The sequence below is a fragment of the Neopelma chrysocephalum genome, unplaced genomic scaffold (genome assembly GCF_003984885.1).
Source record: "Neopelma chrysocephalum unplaced genomic scaffold, ASM398488v2 Primary Assembly neopelma1_44, whole genome shotgun sequence".
NCBI lineage: Eukaryota > Metazoa > Chordata > Aves > Passeriformes > Pipridae > Neopelma > Neopelma chrysocephalum.
The window spans coordinates 12482813-12493431 of NW_020897703.1; the positions used below are offsets into that span (position 1 = coordinate 12482813).

Here is a 10619-nt window from a genome sequence, read left to right on the forward strand (position 1 = left end):
TGTTATTCCTGCCAAGTATGTCTGCCTTAGTCCTGATAGGAATATGAGATGAGGATTATGTTTCTGCAGCAGTTACTTCTTGGCTTCTGTGTACTGTAAGTGTGGCAGAAGTAAAAGACACCTGTCCAACAGGAATGGAATCAAAATCCAAAAACACCTGTAAATGAACAGCAGTAGCCACTTAGTCACTTGGTCTTTATAACACCAAAAAAACCTTGGAAGTAGGAGTATGTAGACCAAAAAGGTACAGCAATTGTCAGTGATATTTAGTCCAGTTGCAGACTGACTCTTAAAGATGAGGAAATGGAAGAAAGTAGGGGGGAAAAATACCACAATTGCTATGATTCCATGTTTTGTTGTCTTCTGACTTCCTGGTATGTACTTGAATCTCAATTTTTTCAAAAGTACTTAAAAGCTTGGTCATGTGAAAAACCTCAGATGTTATAGGATCCCCCTTTCTTTCTGTGGCCAAAATGAAAAGCAAAATTGAGTGGGGTAGTAAAGTAATACATAGCAAGCTTGTTGGTGCCATGTTTTTATTGATTCTGAAATATTGTGAATAACTGCGGAGATCTCCTTTTAGTCAAACATAGCTTATAAATAAGGGAGGAATTATCTGGGCTATGTAAACTCTACCACAAAAGACAAATGACTGTTCTAATTCAAAATAAATTGAAATGAGTTGGTCAAATTTAAGCTTTACTAAGAAGTCTGCCGAGCAGGGAAGAAAGGCAATGTTATTTCAAATTCTGATACTTTTCTAAAGGAGAAAACAGTTGATTAACCTGGGACATTTTGACAGAAATAGATCATTTAGTGGACTCCTGGTATTATGATGGTTTGTCTCAAGAATTCTGTTTAGGCCACATGCAGGAGAAAGAGATGCTCACAAGGAATGGCAAAGGAAAATAATGCGGAAGTTGACAATTTAGGACTGGTCTAGAGGTTATCAAAAGCATGTAACTAGGGATGTGTATGGGTTGCCTTGAAGTCAAGAACAAGAGGTTTGAACACCATGTGGTGCATGAGTAGAAGCCAATGAAGGACTTAATGACAGAGCGAAAGATATTGGAAGAATGGAAGGGATAGTGGTTTTGTGTGTCAGAACAAGGTCTTAATCGAGAGTTAAAGAAGACGAGCTTGCAAACATTTTTCAGAAAATATGGGAGAGTTTGGCTATTACTACATGGCAGTACATACCCCAGGTTAATACCATATTCTTATTTCAGAAGTAATAAGGCTGCAATTGACAATGAATCATATTGGCAAAACTTGTTTGTGTTTTAGAGTTAATTTCAGAATAAACAGATGTCAATAACTTGTAGACTAAACTGTCTAGCTATAACTAGAAGTTTATAATTTTTTTAGCTTTCAAAGGCTAGGAGAAACACTTTTCTGGTACATGGTTCTGAACACAGCAACGTTTGTGCACTTGTAGGTCTTTGGTGATGGATGAGTGAGTAAGGTTTAGGAAATTGTCCATGATTCCATAGTTACATCTGCTATTGAAAACTTCAAAAGTCTTAATCTTCATGAAGTCTGAACACATCCAGTACAAGAGTACTAGATGTAAAGAAAGCTTTAAATAAGCTGCAGCTTCTTATTTATTCTGCTTCTGGAATAAGGTTTTGTTAGGTCTTCCACAGTGTGGAAGACTGTTCATGGGGTAAGGCATATCCTGTCTGCAGATGGTTCACTAGAACAATAACCTTGAAGATTTATTTGACCAGTTCCCTGAGTGTTCTCAAGCAAAATGTTTAGGCCCTCGTTTCCTGTCCAGTGACATGATTAAAAGTTAGTACATCTGATCTCACTGTTTCATGTTTCAATTCCTTTCTGAAATTGATACATGCAAACCTGTCCAGATTTCTGGTGTAGTGAGCATCTGAAGGAGACTGTATCCCAGTACAGTCTAAATTAAGACAAGGCTGCAGATACATCAAGTACATAAACACTAGGAGGAAAGTAAGTTTTTTTTCAACTGGAAGTTTGAAAGTTCTTAATAATTTGGACAAATAGCCTTGCAGGAGGCATTAGGTTTAAAATGGAGTTGGAGAACAAGAGGGCAATAAAAGATTACTCTGTAACCAATGGGTTGTGTATGATGGTGTGTGCCGCCTTGTTGTTGATTAGGAATGTATTTAATGAGACTATCTAAGTGAGAGTTTTGTCTGTTGTCAGGAAGTTTTGATTCACTGAAAAAGTGTGTGTGAAATGGTTAATTACTGATCTGTGGGAGTGCTCCTCCCTTCCATTGTGTGGTCTTTAGGTGGAGTTCATAATTCTCAGGTTTGTGGAGGGTGATGAAGGTGAGGAATTACAGCCAATAGGGCTGACTGGCATAGGGTTGTTGGCTCCAGGTCTTGGTGTTTAGTCACACACCAAAGTTTCTGGCAGAGGAACAGCTGTAAATTTCCATCAGAAATGTGTCATATTTGAGATGTATCTGGTTGTCTGAAATTAAGTGTACTTCATGCTCTGGATTCTGGGTCTTTGGAGGAAAGGGATGGCCTCCTGAGTAGGTGGGAATTTCTTAGCACTAGGTCTTTACTAGGGGGTTTGTTGTTTACACAACAAATAGAATAAGCTATAATAGTGTTTAACAATAGGAACTGCTACCCTCCAGCATTTAAAAAAGTAATAAATTGAGTTGTCCCTTAAGATCACAAGTCTCAAGGAATTTGACTTCACCATTGCTTTTGATTTGTGGACCTCTCTGGGGTCTTGTCAGGTCACATTCAATCTTTTCTCTGCAAGAATAATGATTCTATGAAGAATAAGACCTAGAGAGTGTATGATGGGCAGGATAGTGAGAAGGGTTTTAAAATGAAATGTATTGATTATACAATAATTTGCTCCCAAACCATGGGGTTTTGAGATTAAAGCAAACACACCAAGATTTGTGATAGGTTATTTAACTTTGCAACAGTGCAAAATCTAAAGAACTGTATCATAATATAACCCTTTCAAGGTTGCATAAAATCAATTTGATCATGACTTAAATTTTTGCATAGAAGGGAGTGTCCTGACCAATTCTCATAGTCACTGTGGGAATAAACCTACTTCAGGACTGCCTCTATATGTACCTAGCATTATAGTGCTAAGATTTTCAGTAAATAATTACTAATGTTTTTCAGGAGGGCTTCATAAGCCTTTGCCACTGTAAAATCATGTATCCTCTGTTTTTTGTGACAAAAATAATTTGCAAAAGTGAGATTGTAACTGCCAGAGAGGAATACATGCAGCAAAATCCTAAGGTAATCAGATATAGGAGAAAAGGGGTGCAGATACTGAAGACCTGACAATTTTGGGTGTTCAATTTGTAAATTCAAAATCATCTCAAAATCTGTAACTTATATTGAAATAATAATTCTTTTTCTCTTTCTCTCTCCATTTTGCTGCCTCAATGAAAATAGAGAAGCTGGATTTGTAGAAAACTCAAGCAACAAAGACCTTCCAGCTCTTCTGAAGTGGTCTGCCCTCTAATTCCTTGCGTCATTTCAAGGAGTTCTACTCACTTGATGAAACTTAATTTTGACTTGTTCAGCACTCAAAGAAAAACATTTTACAAAACCACCAAGAAAATTAATTTTAAGAAAACTATTTTGAATGATGTTTTAAAGGAAATGTGAAAGTTGTTATTTCTTTAGGAATGTTTGAACTTGTATTTTTTGTATATTGAGCTTTTATTTAAACAGGAGATCCTGTATATTTATAGATGTTATTGTTGTAATAGCCTTGTTGTTACATTAGCAAAGGGTGTGTGTGTTTATGTACTATAAATAGTATCTTTAATCAGAAGTATCATTTCAATCCTAGCTTTGGCCTTGACCAGTAGTTACACCACCTGCAATTGAAATTCCATTAAAATCAATTGCAAAGACATTAATTCTTGGGGTCTAATAGACTTCATGAAATGTCTTAGTTTTTCTGCTTGTAATTGAGAAAATAGTTGAATTTGTGCTCCCCTTTTGAAATTTACTATTTGACTAAATGAAGTAAATTTTAAAGCATATGAAATTATATTATATAGCTTATTGTTTGAATATATGGTGCCTTTGCTGTGTATGTAACTTCTTGAAGAAAAAAACCTCTGCTTATGAAGAAGCTATTTATTCACTTAATCTTCATTTATGGTTTCAAGGTGATAATTCTGTTTAGTAGTTCCTTCTGTGCTGGCTGCACTCAATCAACTTGAATTTCATAGGGTTTTTTTTTAAGGACCTCGTGTTACCAAACAAAAATGAGAGTGGCCCAGCCTTTTTATTGCAGTCTCCGCCCCCGAGTTGGACAGGCATATGTAGGAGAAGAAAGTTGTTCAAGGTTGAGTAGATGCTGATAAGACCCATTTATCTGTGCTGCAACCAATTGTGAGAACTCCTGGCTCATGGCATGAACAGCCAGCTGTCCACCCTCAAAGGTCAGGCTGGCACAGGATGGCAGGATTTTGTGTGTGCTGAAGAAGAGGCAAGGAAAACTCAGTGTAAAAAATATGTGGCAGCTTCAGAGGGAACTGTGGAGTTGCAAAGATACTGAATTTGGCCCACAGTTACAGAGACATTTCAGGGTGGATATTACAGGTTTTATCTAAATGGTGATTTATGTCCTTATTCCTCCATTATTGTCCACAAGGTACTGCCCTGTGTCACAGGCCTGTATTACCTAATTTTTTCAGACTGTTTCATTTTCATTAGTACAGCTGCTTTAGCTTGTGATCAGTGTACTGCACCTCATTGATAATCTAAGAGGGTATTAGATGCACAGAAGTGGCACCTAACCCTGTCAGTCTGGCTTGATTGACCCCTCAGCTTCCAAAACATGGGTTCATTTTTTTTTTTTTTAAGCCCAAGTTAGCCTGCATCCATTTTCACACACATTCTGGGCAGTTTAAAGGTTGGTCGGATTCGAATATTGCTCTTTCAAATTTGATAATGTATGAGTACAGAACTGTGACCTTTGATACGTAGTAATACATCAACATGACACAAGCAGTAAGTGCAGCAATTACCTTTACTACACTTCAGATTGTGTTTTAGTTCTCATCTTATAAGCAATTATTTCAGGAAAAAAGGGATGCCTTTAAGTTAAATATATTTTGCAAATAGTGTAAATGAAGAGATTAATCTTTGGGGACTTTTTGATTTACAGGTGAATGTTTTCAAATGAATCTTGGCTTTTAAATTAACGTTGGTTCCCTGGTAGAAAGGAATCTTGTGCCACTGGCTTTTATACTACTTTTTTTCTGGAAGAATTTTTTTAACTGTTTTTGTTGTGTTCTAATGTAATCTAAGTTTCATATTCTAATTTATGGCTAAAGCCTGACCCTGCAAGCTGTTGACATGTCACTGTGTTCATGTTGCTCCCATGATAATACTCATGAGTGGATTATGTGCGTGGTAATAATGCAAGTTTACATGCTTTTAAATGCCTTTCAGAACACGAGCATATCAGACCTGCACCACATATTGATTTAAAATGCTGGTTTTAAATGTTTCATCTTTTTCCTGAGCAGATCAAGATGCATTCGGTTTATTTCCAAATGTTCTTTCTCACCTGTAGTTATAAATTATTTGGATAATGATAGTGCACAACCTGGTAGCAGTATAAAACCACAAATCAGCACTCCTTGCCAAAGAGCATAAAGCCTTGAGAGGACTGATAGCAGTTGTGGTTCTGTGGTTCCTCTGTTCTGTGGACTGAAAATCAGAATAAAATTACTGTGTCATTCTGAGCAAGCAATTGAGTAACCATTGAATAGTGACTTTCTGTCAATGCTGTCTGTCACAACCCAAATTTGAAGGAATAATTTGAAGTAGACCTTCTTGTTCTAAAATACCTGCTTCTTCAGCAGCCAAGCACTAAGCAGTGTTGGTGTGCTGGACTTAGGCACTGAACTTTAATTCAGGAGCTGGGAAAATGCTTTATTCTATACTGAAGTGAAATCAACACGTTTTGGAATGGCTTTCTTTAAGCTGTCAAAAATCTAACCCCCTAGTCCCCAATACCATCTGGCTGTTCTAGGATCCAGGCCCAGGAGACAGCTGATCCCAGTGGCCGATGTGGAATGGGGACTGAATACAGCCATTCTGTTCCAAGTCTACCACGAGCAGAGGAGCGAGTGCTTTTACTAGGGTAGCTTTCCCTTTTGAGCTCTTACCTGTGGCAATTGCTCACTTGCTGTACATGTGCACTAGTTATAGATTGATAATAAACCTAAAAACTTTCCTAATGCAACTCTCATGGAAGGGTGTCTCTAACAAATGTTCTCGGTATTTTCTAGCAAGAGAAAATTCTTAACTATCATGGTGGTGTTTGTTCTTGGGGAGGAAAAATCAAAAGAAATACGTTAGACCACCATATAAATTACTCCTAATCAAGCACTTGACCATAGAAATTGTTTTGCAAAGCCAAGAAGAATGTGCTAGATGGGGAAAAGGTGCAAACATGTTTCTGTGCTGTTTCTTGTTGCTTTTGACCTTTGCCACATAAGGGCACTTGGGCCCTTAACTCCTTTAAAATAAAAAAAACCCCAAACCTTAGGCCTTTTTTTTTTTGCATGCTTTTATAAATTCTAAATCTTAATAGTAGTAACTTATTTGGAAAAAAACACCCAACCTACTTTTGTGCAGTGTTTTCCACCAAAAAATATAAATAGTGTGTACATGGAAATCTTGAGTCTGTGCTGCTGAGTTAGCAGGTGACAGTGGTTGCAACAGCTCAGTGGGGAAGTTTGTTTTTCAACTAGGACTCCATGTTTGTAGGAAATTCCTTAGGCTGAAAGGCTGCCCTTGTGACTCTGGGCAGAGAAGTGCATTTGTTACTTGACTACAAATAACAACATGAGAACAATGGCAACTGCTCATTGCATGTCAGTGTTTGTTGGTTGTTGTTTGTTCATGCTAAATTTATTACTTCTGGTAACAACTTAGGCCTCTTTAGTTCTCTGTATTGTATATTATTAGCCATTTTTTAAAAGAGCTGACAACACTGGTATTCCCCAACAGTAGAATCCCTTTTATAATATCTATAAAATATTTCCTTTCTCTCATATTTTAGGTAAGGAATACTGCTGCAGCAATATGACTAGAAGTACTTATTTTTCAGAAATGCTAGGGGTTTTGTTTGTTTCAGCTATTTACCTACATCTATGTGGTTTTGGGGCTTTTTTTCAAATGGTGAGTGACAAACTGGTTGAAGAAAGTATTGTCTTTTTAGAGTTTATCTTAAAACTTACCAGTTTGCAATGGTGAAAACCTCCTGGAAGGAGTTTGTTGGATTATTGAACAAATGGTGAGCAGCTGAAATTTGTGGACACTTAATGGAAAGTACTTGACTAAAACTGTGTACAGCTCGTTGTGAATACTCCTGATATATTATTATAAGGCGTTACGTTAGCCTAGTCATGAAGTCTGATCTATTTGATTTTAAAATCTCAGATTGTGTTATGACTAAGTGTAATGATTCTCAGAACTGGAATATTGTTAGCCATTGTGAACAGTACTGAAGGAGTCTCAGGATGTATAACGTAATAGATGCAATTTTGTTTGAATTTTTTTTTCCCAAGGCCAATTTAATTTTGATTTATTTGCCTCATTAACCCAAGGATTCAGAAAATTGAATGCCACCTGAGTGAGGTATTATTAACGCTGGTGAAATATCTTCAAAATCACTCCATGCTTATAAATTAGTCTTTTGAAAGCATTTTAAAGGCATAATGATACTGTAGTGAAAATGTACAGCATCATTTAAAAATTGCAAAATGCTTATTTGATTTCAGAAATAAGAGTTGGTCACCTGACTTAAATATATACTGATCTATTATTTATGCTTTGAAAATAGAGCTGATAAAAAAGCATAAGTGTTCTTGATATTATATTTTGTCATATCTAGCTAAAAAGATTGAAATCCAGAGAAACAATTTTCTGAAGAAATGAAATAGTATGCCCTCCTGAACCCCTGGGGAAAATAGCCTCTCTGTTTGCTCAGAATACGAAGCAGTAGAACAGTAAAGTAAAACAGACAGCCCATGTCACATTCCTATTTGTACAGTCTGGAATGATGTTTTAAAAACATTTTCTAGTTATTTTTGATAAATAAATGGTGCAAATAACATCTGCAAACCATCCCTGCTGATGTAAGATTTTTCAGATCAGATTTGTTTGTCAGTGAAAGTTCAGAAAATTGCTTTGCAAAACTAAAGTTGTATAACTCCCAAAAATATGCATAACAAGTGTACAAGAATATATCTTGTTCTTCTCTAGCCTTCCCTCAGAGAAACTAATGCTGATTCCCCATTACCTTTGCTTCCGGGCTCAGAAGGTATATTGATGAAATTATCAAATATTGACAAGCTCAGTTGCTAAACACAGACAGGTTTATAAGGTGTTAAATAGCTGAATGTTCATGTTGATGGTGGGACATCCAGCTGCCCATTTGGAATGGTGTATCCTGGTTAAAGCTCTGAGATTTCCCTCTCAGCCAGTAGTGCTGCACTGAAAACTTAGCTAAGGGCTCTAAGATCTTTCCATGAGTGCTGCACCAATGGTCAGGGTGTATGAGTGACAGATGTGTGTGGCCTGGCTGTTGCTTTCTTCAGGTTCTGCCAAGGGCTGGTGCACTGAGGATGGAGGGAAGTTCCTCCAAATCTTGTGACTTCCAGAAATGCACTCTCCAGTGTAAGGATGCTGCTGCCACTCTAATTTCCATTACTGACATAAAAGCTGAGATGGAAAAACCTTCCTTGGGCAGTAGTATTGAGTAACCTGATGCCATGGCTCTACAAATGCCCCATTACCCAAGACTGGCTAAGGAAGTGTGTGTCTGTACGTCTTCCAAAGCATTGCCTGTTGAGGGAGTGTACTTTCAGCTGCATTTGAGTAATGTATGTCTTCAAGGCTCTCTTATTATGCTTTGGACTTCTGTGGTCTGCAGAGTTGGTTAAAACCAGCTTTAATGTTATTTTGTAAGGATTCTCAGTCAGTGGACTCTGTGTCAGGCTAAAATCTGTGATTATATTCACAGAGTACATGATGCATGTATTTTGTAAATATGTATGTGCTTAATAGCGACACCTCCACAAAAAAAAGGTGTGTTTTTTTTTTCCTTTTTCAGTCTTTAAAAAGTAATGATTTAATAAACTTTTCCCTATGAGCTTGTACAAGACTGGAATATTGCCTGGTATTTTAATACTTGAACAAAAGATGGGGTTTACTGGACTAATAATATTTAATTGAGTGAGTCTCCACTGAATGAAAAAAAGGCTTGAGTAGGGAGTTTTTGTCAGGGTCAGAGCTAGCATTCTCGAAAAGTTAATTTCTGTGTTCTGTGTGTATGTGTTCACTGTTCTATATAATTATGGTGGTGATAGCTGACACACTCTAAGTAAACTGAATATGTGCTTCTGTACAGCAAATATAGGAAGGAATGAACATGGTAATATTAAGTTCAAAATTGAAATATTACCGATCCACCCAAGATTCATTTCAGTTTTCTCTTCAGCAAAAGGCTCAAGTGCCTCAAATCATACAGCATTACTTGTCTACCAGTAATTTATCATTTTTTAATGATGTTACATCAATTCTTTCCTCAGAAATCTTAATCTGATGTGATATTTGTCCAAGTAATTATGAATTGAAATATTTGTTTAGTATTTTTTATAAACAGTTAATGGTTTCTATAATGCTTAAAGTTCCTTACTTGTGGGCAACGTGTCATTTTCCATGTGAGATGGGAGACCAGAAGATTAGTTATAGAGAAAAGGCACTTTTCAGTTGTTAACTTCCTGTTTTTTATGCTGAAAGTATGCTAGGACTATAAGTAAATAATTTAAAAATTATTATTCACTGGAGTTCTAAGGAGCGTCTCTAGAGAATTAATCTGCTTTCACTGAATAAAAAAGTATTTTTGGCCAAGAAATCACAAGAAGCTCTGGGAAATGCAGTTACTGGAGAAAGAATCTCTCATGTCAACAATTACATGGTATTTGTGGTGGCTGTTCTGGTATGAGACTGTGTAAGTTTCTTGCTTATCTTGCAGTGGGAAAATGCAGGCCTTGGCTCTTGTTTTGCACTTCACAAACTAAATTCTTTTTGTTGGAACATTTAAACAAAAACAAATAAACAAGAAAATCTCTGAAGACCAATGGCAAAATCAGTGCTGAGCCAGGCCTGGATTTCTCTGCACCATAGAGACCTCCAATGCCTGTCTCTGCAAGGTGGACCACATCTGAGGAAGTTGTGGGCTAAACAGCAGCTACTGGTGGCGGTGTCACCTCAGTAGCATGGAATGAAAGTCTCCCAGAAGAAAGTTGTGCTGGTTTGAGCTCCTGGTGTGCAGCCAGTGCCCGGCTATGACATGTCTGCTCTTTCCAGTACTTTACAGGAGTACTTATAAATAGTGCCTTGAAATGGCAGGAGCTGTCTTCAGCTCGTAAGAGTGGACAGCTGGGAGCTGTAAGGAGACAGACTTTCCTGTCACACAGCATGTGTGCCCTGTTTGCAGCAGAGGCAGCCCACCCCCTGCCATCTGGGAGTCCTCTGCTTTTCAGGAGCAAGTGGCTACGCTTGGCACCCTTTCCGTTAACTCCAAAGGCTTGTTCCCTTAGGTTTCTCCTAGTCTGG

General features: G+C 37.4%; 1 protein-coding gene across 1 annotated transcript in view; it reads left to right on the forward strand.

The window, feature by feature from the left end:
- LNPK (lunapark, ER junction formation factor) overlaps window positions 1–9157 on the forward strand; it is a 52371-nt gene extending 43214 nt beyond the window's left edge. Inside the window, exon 14 of the transcript XR_003533496.1 lies at window positions 3417–9157. The gene's annotated coding sequence lies outside the window, so the exon portion shown is untranslated. The remainder of the gene's footprint in view (window positions 1–3416) is intronic.
- Window positions 9158–10619: the final 1462 nt, after the last annotated feature.